Raw genomic sequence first — 16,318 nt, 5'->3', positions numbered from 1 at the left:
TTTTCAAACCTCTCATCTGTTTGCCAAGAGCGCTTGCGACATTATGTGGTTGTCGGAAGGTTCATTTTCGTTGAGACAAACATGTCAGTCAATTATAAATCGTCAGATAACAAAGTAAAACCAATGGAGCAGCTCGCCAAATTGGTTGCAAGGCCACCGGAGTTTCTTTCTGTCTGACTGCTGCGCGTCTTTTGGAGACTGTTGTTGGGCTTTTAACCATTTGCGGATAATATATCCATCTTAAAGCAGTATAACTAGGCGAAAACTCATCCAGTTTAAAAAAAGTGCGGTAACTGTTGAGCGGCTACACTGACGTAGGCTACGTCACGTACGTGTCGTACGTAGCCTCGTGATAGGCTGTTGCAGTGTAGCTAGATTCCCATCAATCAAACAAAATCACACCATTGTTTTTTATATTTTTAATGTTTTAATTATAAAGAATACAACATTAATGCAACACAAAATTAGCAACATTAATAATTTAAAATGACAGTATTTTTTTAAATACTGGGGGGGGCACAAGCGTCCTTGAGGGCGGGCCCGGCCCCCTAAGGCCCGCCCATAGCGACGGGTGTGGTCTAAAGTATGGCCATAATTTAGAATTTGTTCCCAATATTCAACAGTTTGTTCCTTGGAATTAATTATTATAATATTTCGTAATTACTATTACAATTATTATCACTTCAAATTATGAAATAGCTTAGCTAAAACATGTGGATGTCGTGGAAACAAATTGTTAATTTGAATTATATCCGGAGCTCCGTATCAAACTGGATCTAAGATACAGCTAACAAACAACTGTATGTAAATACAGAACAACACACTACAAAAGTTACTACATCATTAAAAATATTATTTAAAAAAATTAACTGAACCATTAAGCAGACATAGAATTTAGATGTAGGCAACAGTAAATAATAATAACAATAAATAATTATTCTTCTAAATATCAATTAATAATAAAAATAATAATAAGAATATTACAAATTGTCATCCAATTATTAATGTGTCTTTAATCCCACTCTTTAAACTCCCAAATAAAACAATTTTGTTTCTTTTCACTTCCCCGCATTCTCTTCTTTGCCGTCTTTCGTGTGTCAATGGCGTAAAATGAGGGCGTGGGGAGGCGGAGACTTGAATTTATATGGGCTTGTTATTCTAATGACGATCGTTTTCGGCCGCGGCATTTATGAAGGGCAGATATTGCGTACACCTAAATATCAACGGTACGCAAAATTTCATAAATCAGGCGGTGAGAGGAGTGTAAGCATAATCTTACGCCAACATATACGCCCGTTTCTACGCAAGAATGATAAATGAGGGCCATTCTGCCTCGCACAAGGGCGTAACACATTTTAAAGATGGTTACTCTTCAGGGACAGACCTGATTTTGTACTGGAAGTATGGAGTATTGGTGGAAGTTGTTGAATTTGATAACTTTCTGGGCTCTGACTCAAGAGCCATCGTGCTATTGTTTGGTGCGACACCAGCTGCCAGTTTTATGGATTAAGCCAGTCAGTGGAGAACCAGGAAGAGACAACATTACAGCAGAGGTTTTACCTGCGGTTCAACTGGCACTGCAGCATTTGAGTGAGCAGCCACCTCCTTTAGGAAACTATGAGCTTCAGCTTCATCTCACAGACTCTGAGGTAACACAGCAGATCTCCATTCTTCTGTAAAAAATAGTTGCTTATATAGCCTAATGTAAAAGACTGTTGTGCATCGATAGCCGCTGTTTTTGTTTTTAGTGTAATAATGCCAAAGCACTCAAAGCGTTCTTTGACGCCACATTCTGTGGCCCCAAACCTCTCATGATCTTTGGAGGGGTGTGTCCATCAGTCACATCCCTCATAGCCCAGTCATTGGAGGCCTGGAACCTTGTGCAGGTATTTAATTATTTATTACCATCACTTATTTTGATTCAGTCTTGATTTAGTCCATAATTTAAGTTTGATTTGATTTGTTTTCCAGCTGTCGTTTGCAGTAACAGCACCTTCACTGGCAAACAAAAGACGGTTTCCAAACTTCTTCCGTGTGGTTCCATCGGACAGCGCAGTCAACTTGGCACTGGTGAGGTTTCTCAGGCACTACGGATGGAACAGAGTTGGTACTTTGACACACAATGAGCAGAAGTTTACAGAGGTAATTTCTATAAGACACAATATCTATATGGCCCATATAGGGCCTTACCTTAACTTTGTTGAAAATTGTGGATAAATAACTGTTAGGATTAGTTTAAAGGGGGGGGGGGGGGGTGCATGATTTTTGAAAAACACTTTGGAAAAGGGAGTCAGGCAGAGTACCAAAACACACTTGTAGCCAATCAGCAGTAAGAGGCGTGTCTACTAGGGATGGGCATAATTAATCGACGATCGATAATTGATTGTTAAGAATTTCGTCGATTTCGTAATTTGTTATCAATTAATCAAATGCATTTTTTTATTTTACTCCTATTTCACAAATACTCCGTATGCAGTGCGTTTGCGTATGTGTGCGGCGAATTCCTCAAGCACCCGTTGCAGTGCGCTGCTGACCGCTTACTCTGCATATGAAACATTCATGTGATTGACACTTTCTGTGAACACTTTTCCGCATAAACAATAGAACAAAGCATCATTTTTTTTACAAAACAATATATTTTAGATATTATTTGACAGACTAGTAAGTGTGGATTAAGGATGTTTAAAATCTCTAGCCTGGTTGTCATGATCTGAATGGATCAAATCAGCAGTTTTGCAATGCTTTATTTATCTCCACATATATCATAAATAAAAATAAGCAGAGTAACTTTGCAAGTCTACCCTTCCACATTATATATTTCCTACTATGTATGTATATGATTTCCAAATAATAAACGAGAGTATTCGAACGACAAAAAGCGTCTCATATGGAAATAAATCCTCACAATATTATTATTTCTCAAAACTTTATGACAAAAATAAGCAACTGTATTCCTACAGTTATTCAAAGATGCACACATTATTCCGAATATATTTGAATATTATACAAAAGTATTCATATAACGGCACGTTTCATATGGCAAATAAATATCATCACATTAACATAACAGCATAATGAAATGAATAAACAGACAATGAAACAGGATTGAAATATAAATTGTATTATTATTACCGGAAAAAAGCAATATTGCTAAAATAATCTCTGAGGTAAATGCGTCAAAAACGCTGTTACCCGCACAATAAGTCTAAATGAGCAATAAAAGTGAAAAAAAGCATTATTATGCCATGTCTCAAAACTTTATATGACAAATATATATTTAAAAGAAATGTATACTTACAGTTATTCAAAGATGCACACATTATTCCATATTACTCCCGTTTATGAGCACGTTTGTCTCTGGCCTCGCTCTGTTATGTAATAGATTGACAGGTGCGCATCTCCGTCTTTCAAACATATATAATTTTGTAATTACTACCTTAGGAAAAATTAACCATGATTTTATCATTGTGAAAATGTTTTTTTTTTTGCAGATTAAAAACGATTTGTATTTCCGCAATTTTACTACAAATACCATGGTTATGGTATATTGCGGAGTTGGAGACCATAGTAAATGTCTACTGTTGTTTTACAACAAATAAAAACGAAAAGACTATGTTAGTATAATTATACAATGGTAAATGGGGCTCACAAAACGCACGCTGTTTCACACATACTCTGTATGCGGAAAGTTAGCGCTGAGGTACCTGTGCATCCTAGTCAGTCTCCTTAGAGCGGCTGTTTTCGGCGGCGGCTGGACTGACGGTCACCATGGGTTGCGGTCGCGTCTGACCCCAAAATATGCTTTTATTTCTCAAAAAAATCAGTAGACTGGTGCAGATTTTATGCGAGTTACTAAAGTTAGTTATTTTTCACGAGGCTTTAAGTAGCTTAATTTGTTATAGCCTAATGTTAGGAAGGCTAATATCTTGCACTTTCTTCTGGCTTGAATAATTTTGAGTTACATTTTGACAAAACCTTTCAGGTCTAAGTATTATGTTTTTTTGTTTAATTTAATGTTAAACATGAATCTGTTTTTTTATTTTGGAACTAATAATGAGGTCTCTATTTTAGAACGCTGGCTCGCAGCTGCAGGTTCCGCTGCTTTAGAGCACCGCACATGCACGCACATATATGTTGGAAACATAGTTTAACTGTCTGCCACAAGTTGATCTTGTAATAAAGGTCTCATCGAGGAAAAACACGCTGTATATTTGTATTCATTGCATTTTTTAAGTATAAAAGTTAAATAACAAATTTTATTATAAAAATATTAATGATTAATCGATAGTCGATCGTTAATTCTCCCGACGATCGACAAAGAAAACTTAATCGATTGCCCATCCCTAGTGTCTACTAACCGACATCGTTGTATGGGTTGCGTATGTGTGGGGCGGGTCTATCAAAAGAAGGTCCAGATTCTATTGGAGTAGGGACGTGTTTGTTTAGGTGATTTTAAATGTCAATATTGGATTTCAGATATCATGCACCCCGCCTTTAACAAGGCAAAAGTAACACATATACGCTGGCACATTTACTATATTCTTCTTGTCATTGTTGATATTGATTAAGGAACATTTTCACCAGGTTAAATCACATCAAGTACTTTTACAGTTTATGTGAGCATGAATGAACTGGTGTATTCTCACCTGCTCCTCTAAAGGTACAAAGAGACTTGAGCAGACATCTGGAGGTTGCTGACATCCAGTTGGTGGCAGCAGAGAGCTTCCCTGTAGACCCATGTAATAGTATACAACAACTAAAGGTATATGTAAGGCACACACTTAATAAATTAACTAAGAATTTAAGATATGAATAGATTTTGTAATACTGACATTGCATAATACTATTCTGTGTTATACCACAGTATAAATTCCACAGTATACTATAACACTTTCTCACGAGGGAGGGTAACGGTATTTTCCTTTTTTTTTATAGGAAAGTGATGTGAGAATAGTGATCACTCATTTCAATGTGAGCAAGGCTGCTGAAGTCCTATGCTGTGTAAGTTTATAATTGAATTAAACTGACATAGGTCTTCTTTGGTACACTGAAAAAAATTATTGAAAGATAATAGCAACATATTGTACTGTATGTCACATGCTTCGCCAAACGCGTTTTCTCAGTAACATTATTTTATGTAAAAAAAATACATTTCTACAATTAGTATTGAGCGTAATGTTGTGTCACAGGTGTATAATCTCAGCATGTATGGTCAGAAGTACCAGTGGATCCTACCAGACTGGACTCAAGGCAACTGGTGGATTACAGGCCTCAAAAACTGTACTGCTACTAACATACAGACTGCTTTGGAGGGGTCCATCAGTGCTGATTTTGACCCTTAGCTCCAGCCACATCAGAGGGATTTCTGGTAGGGTATGTTTGCATTTAAATTTTTGTGTATGTGTGGCTTATTTTGCGGTAGTCTCACTTTCACATGTTCACATGGTCTGCCCACAGTCTTTTTAATATTCTTCTAATGCATCAGAGTGAAATTTAAATGCATGTCTTGGGAATTAAACCTATGACCTTGGTGTGCTAGCATATTGCTCAGCCAGTTAACTGAGTTAATGAGGCTTATACAATGCAAAGCATTCAAACTTCTGCTGATGGATTGACTATATTACTTACAGTATCTCTGTGTATTTCTGCTCAGACACCTCAGGAGTATGAGATGGACTACAATAAGCCGCAATTGAAACGTCTGGGTGCAAGCAAATTTCATGGCTTTGCGTATGATGGTACATGGGTGATTGCCAAAGTTTTGACAAGAGTCATGGAGACCGTGAGGTACAGAGAAAGATATAGCATCTATCGCAACTTTACCTTCACTGACGAAGAAATGAATCAGATGATACTGGAGGCCATTGACAAGATCAACTTCTTTGGTGTGACGGTATGTACAAAGTTAAAAATTCTTCATTTACATGTTTACATTTACAATCATGCATTTGGCATTCACATTAAAATATAAAATTGTTTAAACCTGTTGTGTAGGGACAGGTTATGTTTCAGAGAGGTGAGAGAGTTGCCAATGTGCAGTTTGCGCAGTTTCAAGGTAGAGAATCATTTATTTGAGAAATCTTGTTTTTCTTTACAATGTTTGTATTATTTTTGAGCAGTGCACATTTTTGCTTCTACAGATGGAAAGGGTGTAAAGATTGGAAAATATAAAGCCATTACAGGTGAACTAGAGTTCATAAGTCCAGTCCAATTTCATGGTAAGAATACGAAATAACAAATGTGTTTAAGTTGAGATGGAAATTTGGATGCTTGGTTTTTACAGCTTGAAGAATTGCAGTTCTTTTTTTCTATTATTTCCTTAAAGATATTTTGAACTTTAGTATAATAAGTACTGTATACATTAACAGTAGATATGACTTGTGTGATATGTAAAATGAACCACATGCATTTGCTCTCTACAGGTGCTGGACCCACAAAGGACCAAACTTATGTGTACCATCAAAGAAAACACATCAGTATATTTCTGTACAGTATCATAACATCTTTATCTATCTTAGGTGTTCTTACAGCTTGTTGCCTCTTATTCTTCAATGTGAAAAACCGCAATCATTGGTAAGCCATGTTGATTATAGTGTTTTTTTTTTTTTGCATTCATTCATACATTAAAATTAAAATGTTTCTGTTTTTTTAAAAGTATTCCACCATGATAATACTGTACATTCATTGCATTGTATGCTTTTGTCATTCACAGGTCTTTTAGCATGTCCAGTCCTGTCTTAACTTCTGTGATTATCCTTGGTTCAGTTTTCTCTTATTTCTGCATCTTCTTTTTGGGGCTGGATGGTTCTTATATTTCTGATGGAGCATTTGAAGCTTCCTGCTCTGTGAGTCCTCATGTATTGGTTCATTGTAGTTTCAACTGTTTTTGTATAATTCTTTTCATACAGTATATTTTATTTAATAATGATAGGCATGCTGTTTTACAGGTCCAAATATGGCTTCTATCTATTGGATATACAGCAGCTTTTGGAACCATGTTTGCAAAAACATTGAGAATTCATGCTATCTTCAAAAATAACAGAATAGAAAAAAGGGTAGGAAAGATTTGTGTTTTATGTAGGAAACAAGCTGGGTTTATATGCCAGGGAGGGAAACAATTCTGTAACTAGAAGGTATACATTAAAGTCTCAGAAAAAATGGTACAAGGCTGTCACTGGGAGGGTATCTTTTTAAAAATGTACTTATTAGGTGAGTATACGCAGTGTTGGGGAAAGTTATTTTGAAAAGTAATGCATTACAATATTAAGTTACCTCCCAAAATAGTAACTAATTGCATTACTTAGTTACTTTTTATGGAAAGTAATGCTTCTGTTACTTTTAAGTTACTTTTGTGTTACTTTTTCTTACTTGGCTGAGGCTTGATCTCTTTCAGGCCTTGTACATGTTTTTATGACTGAGAAGTTCTGCATTCAGAAATGGCACATTTCCATTGCGAAAAAACAAGCTCTGGCCTGCCATCTTTGTTTTGGACTCAAACTGTTTCTGCTCAGACGCGCACGCATATAGTGGGTAAATCTGTGTGATTACATTCAGTACGTTGTGCTGTTTTTAAATCAAATTAGTTAAACAGAAAAGGAACTCGCATTACTTAAAAAGTAACTATAATATTAATTTGTACATTTATAAAGTAATGCGTAACTTTACTCGTTACTTCAGAAAAGTAATATTATTACGTAATGCACATTACTTGTAATGCGTTACCACCAATACTGCATATATGTACCAATGACAACTATGCACATTTTAGGTGCAAATGTATACTTTTCGAAAGGGTATCGCTTTAGTGACAACTTTTGTTGGGCTGATAAAATGTCATATTGTTTTTGTACAAACTTTAAATTTATTTTTAACTCCCTAGATGAAAGATTAAGCTTTAAGTTGCCTGGCAAACATTTAGTACAGAATGCAATATACTAACCAGTGGATGGGTATAACACCCTAGCAACCACCTAAATCACCTGAGAAATACCAGCAACTGCCTGCAACTACAGACTAATGCTCAGCTACCACCCAGAGCATCATAGAAACAATACAGCCTAGAAGCAGATTAGAATAGCAGGATATCTGATGCAAAGCATTGAAAAGCTCATAAAAGTCTTATTTTATTCTCTCTTATTTGTATTTCTCTTTGGTGAACGTCATAAGATCACAAAGGACTATGGGTTGACTCTGTTAGTTATGTTCTTTCTGTTGGACATGAGTTTGTTAATTTGTATGCAAATTTTGGATCCTTTAAGGAGGACAGTAAAGGAGTATCATATACAGGTGAGAAAAACTTTTTTTTTAAAGACATGTCTTTTATCTTGTCTATAAAAACTGACAGTTTAATGTTCTTTGCTGTGTATTTTAGTCTTGATATTTCTCTCTGTTTTAGCCTGACCCCCATGGGCGAGATTTTTCCATACAGCCCTTTTCAGAGCAATGTGAAAATGCATACATGGGTTTCTGGATGGCTGCATTCTATGGTTATAAAGGGATACTCCTGGTATGATTTCAGATATGTATATTTATTTTAACATAGTATAAACCAATTGTATTGCATTTGACAAAAACTTTTATCTGGGGTGATGATTTTGAGCAAATTTTTTCAAAAAACACTTTATCATTGTGTGCATTCAATATGAATTTACCCACAATCTTGACACCGCAAGCACTGTGCATTATTTAATAAAATTCAAATGTCTTCTACATGCAGTCAATTTGAATATTATGCCAAAACTTGGTAAAATTATCCTAAGTAGTAAAGTTTTAAATATGTGAAACAATGATTTGATAATAATCTTGAAGAAACGTGTGATCAAGATGCAAAAATGTAAGCCAGATATTAATTGAATGTGTTTGCATGCCTTTCCTCCAGCTGAGTACCTGTTTCCTAGCCTGGACAACACGTCATGCAAAGGTTCCTGCTGTAAGTGACAGCAGGGGCATCCGAATCAGTGCGTTTGTGTCGGGCCCAGTGATTCTTATTGGTATATGTGCGTCCATGCTGTTCCAGGATCAACCAAATGTGAAATTCTGCATTGTTGCCCTTGTGATCATCACATGTTGCTCCAGCACTCTGTGCTTGGTGTTTGTTCCAAAGGTATGAAATCTGTCTCTCTGTCAGTCTGTTATTCTGTTTGTGTGTTTCTGTATTGATCTAATCTAATGTGACAGATTATCATCATAAGGATGGGTCCTGCATCCTTGTCAAGAAGATTTCATCTCACCCAGTGGCGCAGTGAGATTGAACAGGACAGTGAACCGCACTGTAAAGAAAAAGAAGCTATGAAGAACTCGGGAACATCTGACTGTGCACCTGATATCAAGCAAAACATCTCAAGCACCATTGACATTCTACTGTCAGATAACTTACAGCTCCAACAACACGTGAATGAAGTGAGACGCTTTTTGCTTTACCATTGATGACGTTGTTAGCAGATGCCTACGTATTGAAAGATATTTGATTTGAGAATGGTATCAACATGTAAAGATGTGTATTTAAAACAAAATAGCTATGGATAATGGAAATACAATGGAAAATCTATTTAAAAAGGGTGCAATTTTTTTTTGTCACATTTGTGTTTTTATCTCATTCTGACCACCTGCAGTTGGATTCTGAATTGGAGTATTTGACCAGGCAACTGAATGAATTAAGTCCTCACCATCTAGAGGATCTCATCTTCAGAAGTTCTGTGCATAAAGCAGGTTGGAAAATAATTGACAATACCCCTGTGAAAATGCAGTTTTTATAAATCAATGTTTAAATGGAAATTCAATTTACTGATAAAATGTAAGATTGATTTAGCATCAATAAATAGTTGTGGACTTTTGTAAACTTTGTATTGGTCTCTTTGTGTTTATCTCTTGTGTCTTTTCAGGCAAGAACAAATGTCTAACTGTGTCTGAGAGATCCAACTGCAACAGGAACGGACTAGAGGACATCAACTCTCCTGAACAGTGAGTTTCATATGTCTCTCGCATTTCTTCTACATAATCCTACATGAAAGTACTAAAACTTCCACAAATTTAATGTAGTTTTGACCAAAATATGTACACAGGCTTAAAATCTCAGTACAAGTTTGCTGGCTTTTGTTGATTTTATATGAAAATGATTTGGATCAATTTGTTGGTTCACAGCATTCAGCGCAGACTCTCTCTGCAGTTGCCCATTCTTCATCATGCCTACTTACCTTACATTGGAGGAGTGAACTCCAGTCCTTTAGATAGCTCCTTTGATATTTGACAGCATACATTAATGCCCCAAACATGTGGACTGTTGGCGCCAGGAGGACCATGAACTGTATGCTGTTTATACAGTAACAAACATAGACATTTCTATTATAGTTCTTAAAGAAGTGCAGAGACATGTGTTTGTAAAAACAAATATATTGTATAATGGATTATTAGGAACACCATACTAATACTGTGTTTGACCCACTTTTGCCTTCAGAACTGCCTTAATTCTACGTGGCATTGATTCAACAAGGTGCTGAAAGCATTCTTTAAAAATGTTGGCCCATATTGATAGGATAGCATCTTGCAGTTGGAGATTTGTGGGATGCACATCCAGGGCACGAAGATCCCGTTCCACCACATCCCAAAGATGCTCTATTGGGTTGGGATCTGGTGACTGTAGGGGCTATTCTAGTACAGTGAACTCATGAAACCAATTTGACATGATTTGAGCTTTGTGACAAGGTGCATTATCCTGCTGGAAGTAGCCATCAGAGGATGGGTACATGGTGGTCATAAAGAGATGGACATGATCAGAAACAATGCTCAGGTAGGTCATGGCATTTAAACGATGCCCAATTGGCACTAAGGGGCCTAAAGTGTGCCAAGAAAACATCCCCCTGCACCATTACACCACCACCACCAGCCTGCACAGTGGTAACAAGGCATGATGGATCCATGTTCTCATTCTGTTTACGCCAAATTCTGACTGTACCATCTGAATGTCTCAACAGAAATTAAGACTTATCAGACATTTTTGAGTCTTCAACTGTCCAATTTTGTTGAGGTTGTGCAAATTGTAGCCTCATTTCCTATTTGTAGTGGAGATGAGTGGTACCCGGTGGGGTCTTCTGCTATTGTAGCCCATCCGCCTCAAGGTTGTGCGTGTTGTGGCTTCACAAATGCTTTGCTGCATACCTCGGTTGTAACGAGTGGTTATTTTAGTCAAGAATGCTCTTCATTCAGCTTGAATCAGTTGGCCCATTCCCCTCTGACCTCTAGCATCAACAAGGCATTTTCACCCACAAGACTGCCACATACTGGATGTTTTTCCCTTTTCACACCATTCTTTGTAAACCCTAGAAATGGTTGTGCATGAAAATCCCAGTAACTGAGCAGATTGTGAAATACTCACCGGCCCGTCTGCCACCAACAACCATGCCACGCTGAAAATTGCTTACATTGCTTCTTTCCCATTCTGACATTCAGTTTGGAGTTCAGGAGATTGTCTTGACCAGAAACACAACCCTAAATGCATTGAAGCAACTGCCATGTGATTGGTTGTTTAGATAATTGCATTAATGAGAAATTGAACAGGTGTTCCTAATAATCCTTTAGGTGAGTGTAATTATCCAATGTTGAAAAGCAGTCAAAATCTCCCTTAAATAGAAATTTACTCAGGCACATTGAACACTGTCAAGTGACATGTATTTAAGTGTGTAATTGTATCATCTAACAAGCATCTAAGCAGGTATAGAGCTCAGCATACAAAATACAATACATTAAATTGTGACTACTGCATACTGTTTAAAATTAACTTTTGTCTAACAAATGCATATTGTGGTGTACAAAGGGGCAAATCCATCGATCTTTTCAATAGGAAATACTTTAAAATGTGCGTTACTATATTTAATAGTTTTTTTTTTGTACATCTATATTTTAAAATAACCTGCTTTATAGAGTTGACAAATTTAGTTTTGGCTTTATGTTCTGACTGAAGCTTTATCCACTGGTTCATGACTCTCTTTTACATCCAATAAATGTTAGATTGAACCATCAATGCATGAAGATCTTTCCAGTGTTAGGGGTAACGCATTACAAGTAACTTGCATTTTGTAATATTACTTTTCTGAAGTAACGAGTAAAGTAATGCATTACTTTATAAATGTACACATTAATATTTGAGTTACTTTTTTCAAAAAGTAATGCAAGTTACTTTTCAGTTAAATGAATTCCATTTAAAAATAAAATAATTTACTGAACTAAACTGAACATATTAATGTAGAATTATGCCTGAGCGGGAACAGTTTGAGTCAGAAACGGAGATGGCAGGTCAGAGCTTGACATTTTTGCGATCATAAAAAACACCTGCAAGGCCTGAAAGAGATCAGGCCTCAGCCAAGTAAGAAAAAGTAACGCAAGTAACTTAAAAGTAACACAAGCATTACTTTCCATGAAAAGTAACTAAGTAACACAATTAGTTACTTTTTGGGGAGAAACTTAATATTGTAATGCATTACTTTTAAAAGTAACTTTCCCCAACACTGGATATTGCATATGTAAAGTATTGTCCATCACTGCAACATAATCCAAACAATGGCTGGAGTTAGACAGGTTAACACATTAAAGTTTGCAGGAGATTGTCTTTGAAAGTGAACCCTGTGTAATACGTTTAAGGTCTGTTAAAATTAATCCTGCATTAGTTTGTGCCCCGCTCATCCCCATGTTTATTATATCTCTCAGTTTGGTTTCACAATTCCAGGTTTTGCCACTTTTTATTGGTTTTGCCAATTGAACAACATGACCTCTGGAAGAGATTTATACCTTGAACCGTACCTCCTGATTTTGCCAAGTGGTTGATGGCCTCAGGGCAACATTTTATTTAACCAATCAGATTTCAGAAATAAGTGTAGATTTTGTTTAAACTTTAATCTTACAACCAGGGTTAGCTGTTTCTAATCCAGTGTTTATCACTTATCATTTATGTCTGATTTTAGGGTTCAGTTATGGTTAGGGTTGGGCTGGGTTTAGGTTTCCTTGGGCCAAAAAAACTTTTTTTGTCCTGAGAACATCTCTTACTTGGCAAAATCAGGTTGAGCAATGTCCAATACCTGTAAACTTAATATAGCCCATATTAAATAAAATAAAATAAAATTGTGAATGTAATGAAAAAATATAAATGACTTTATTAAAACACTATAATTTGTTATTCACCATCTTTGCTTTAAAAAAATAAAGAAGAGTAATGTTTCTTGCATTATCATGAATAATCACACTAATAGTTGATTGGAAAGGTGTTAAAAAATCTACCAAAAGCCATTATGAGGATTGTTTTTATAAAACATTAAACAATATTTAAAAAAAAAAAGATTTTTATTAAAAAAATTAAAATTTGTTTTGATATTTGGCTGAAAAGACTTACAGAGTTACAGGTAGTTACAGGCAGTAAAAACCCTTTATCGCTCATATATTTTTTCAAATCTTCATTACATTAAATAAAGTTACATAAAGTGATGTATTTGTATTAGCACAAGTGTCTGTTTATATTGTAGGCATTGAGTTGTGTATCATTAAGTTGATTTCTAAAAATTGTCCAATCCTTCTCTTTTCCAAAGCACCACCTACATGTCATGTTTGTTTTGAACAATGTCTGTGATAAAAAGGGGGATCAATGAGACAGAAAGGCATAAAAATTATTTCCTGGAAAGAAACACAACATCTCCGAAGCTTCTTTTGCTCTTGACTATGACTTCCCTTAAAGGTAGGGTAACACATTTTGAAAAATGCTAACGGTAGCCGCCTAGCAATGAAATCCCGATCCCACCCTCAAGTCAAATCGCCATCCAAAGTCACGCCTCTTTCAAAACACATGAACACGCACAGATCAGACGGTCACATCTCATGTCTCATTCAGCAGTGAGAAAACTTTGCAGTACAAAGTCGAATAACACTTCCAAAATAACCAAACAACTGGTTTACATCAGAATTAGTTTAAGCACACGTTCGGTTGTGTAGACGTAGTAACTATATCGTTACGCTAATCCATAAACCAACACAAATTTCATAAGCAACACAATGTTTCATCAAAGTAGAATATCTGAATCCATCTCAATACAAACATATCGCGTACCTACCTTACCAAAATAAACAGTGCAACGACCCTTTCAGACCATTTGCCTCCTGTAGCTGTTTCATCTCGTGGTAAAGCAGTAAAGTTACAGATGTTAATTTGGGTTTTTGCTCTTGCTGATCCAGGCAGTTTTTGCTGTTGTTGTTATAAAAGATGTCTTTCGTTGTGTGCCTCCTGTGTAGGTTGTTAATTCAGCAGAAAAGTTTGCTGTTCTCACTGTTTACAGACAGGAGGTGAGCTCACGTGAACGCGCCGATGACGTATGGTGTCTGCGTGGACTCGCTGCGCGGAGGGCATTCAAATTACGCTTACGTATAAGGGACATAAATGGAAACGTCCGTTCGGACCGAAATCTATGATTTGTTGAACATTTTTTGGTCCTACGCCTTTCACAGATGACATAAATTTCTACAAAAACATTTAAACAACTTAACACAGTGATTGCTATCAGGATGTGAGGAGACTTTTAACCAGCATAACAAAAAATGTTTCAGGATCAAATCTGTTACCCTACCTTTAAGGCTATGGGTCTTCTTCTCCTGGCCATGTTTATAATGGTGGCTGAATCCTCATCATCTTCAGAAAGAGGTATCCATTTAGCTTTCCTTAAAATCAATTTAGCCTCTCTAGCCTGAAACATTTTATTTATTTAACCGAGAAGAAAGAAGCCCTTCCTAAATAGAGCTATTGGCATGAACTACCTATATTCAGGTCGATGAAATTCACTGAAAAAAATAATACACTGGATTTACTAGAAAGAAATTTAATATAGTGCATAATTTTTGCATCCACTTTTTAAAGTTAGTTTTACATGTAATTTTAAGCTTAATTTTTTTAAATAAAGTAAATCCAGCGTATTATTTTTTTTAACAGTACTGCCTAGTTTACTAAAATAATTCAAGTAGTTTTAACACAAAATTATTAAGTTAATTTCCTACTTACAAATTTTACTTGATAAAATGTAGTTCATTTTACTAAATAATGTGTTCATTTAGAATTACTCACCTTTTTTGTGTTATTTTTACTAAATTTGGTTAAAAAAACAAGATTTTTTAAAATAGAATTTACTCATTTTATTTAGTTAAATTTACTAAGCCACAAAATAATTTTTTTCAGTGCATAACTATGACCTCTCTGGTAAGGATCTGACTGATCTGTATAACTCCAAAGTGGTCACGGCAGAAAAGGTGTCCAGACCTATTGATGGGTGGCTTTCCTATTTCGGTGTCAGACACTCTGGAGTCAGGTAAAATTAAGACATGTTTGACAGTGCAGTAACTTTAGTTAAGATTTGCATCAACTAAATAGGCTCTTAAGTTCAAAGGCATATCTGCTGGTCCTGTTTTTAGAGTTACTGTTGAAGATGGCTCACAATATTTGATTCATAAAGGAAAAGATTACGGTATCTCTTCTCAAACCGTTGTTGTGGACGCCGATCACATGAGCAGTAGATGGAAGGCAAGTATTTCTGCAACTTATAGATAAAAGCAATATTTGTATGCTAATACAACTGCATTATTTTGGCTATGTTTGTTTTGAAAGTTAGATGATATCCTTTTATTTATTAACGGCTGCTCTCTCTAAAGCAATTGCATAACTTTAAAATATAATTCTGAAATTTGCTAAATTATTTTTTACAACAGGTTCATAAAACAAAAGATTTTGGTGGGGACAAGACGGTCTCTGATTTTGTCGGGGCTGGAGGACCGGACTACACCCGGTTTAAGAAAAATTGCCATGTTGCAACTCACGATATGTGGTGGCAAGATTGAATACAGAAATGTGTTGCATGCTGTGATAAGAGCATCACTTCAATACTTATAATTGAAATGTGACATGCATTGCAACTATTTTGCTTAAATAACCATTTTTATGTGGCATTTTGTTTTTTCTTTAAGAACTTGTAATTTTCATTAAATTTCAGGTCGGTTACTTCTCATCTTTTCTATTTTTGAAAAACAATGAGTCGCTGTAATTGCATAAATTATTCTTGGCACATTTGAACTTTTTATGAAAACTTTCCGCCCAATCAAGCCACGTGAGAATGCACATGAATTTGTTTTTATAGTTACAGACCAGAGTCAGAGCACATGAAGCACATGATGTCCCACACACCTCTAAAGGGAAATCTAGATATAAACATTAAAAAATGGACTTTGAGCTATATCATCTTTGTACACACACGTTTATGGCGGTTGTTTATTTTATTTTTATTTTGTCAGATAACAAAAT

At 35.8% G+C, this 16,318-nt stretch overlaps 1 pseudogene; it reads left to right on the top strand.

Moving 5' to 3' along the window:
- The first annotated feature begins 895 nt into the window (after positions 1-895).
- On the top strand, positions 896-13,211 carry LOC141367271 (gamma-aminobutyric acid type B receptor subunit 2-like; annotated as a pseudogene).
- The last annotated feature ends 3,107 nt before the right edge of the window (positions 13,212-16,318 follow it).

The sequence above is a fragment of the Misgurnus anguillicaudatus genome, chromosome 10 (genome assembly GCF_027580225.2).
Source record: "Misgurnus anguillicaudatus chromosome 10, ASM2758022v2, whole genome shotgun sequence".
Classification (NCBI taxonomy): Eukaryota; Metazoa; Chordata; class Actinopteri; order Cypriniformes; family Cobitidae; genus Misgurnus; species Misgurnus anguillicaudatus.
The sequence above is the reverse complement of the archived record's forward strand: the minus strand, read 5'-3'. Positions and strand labels throughout refer to the sequence as shown.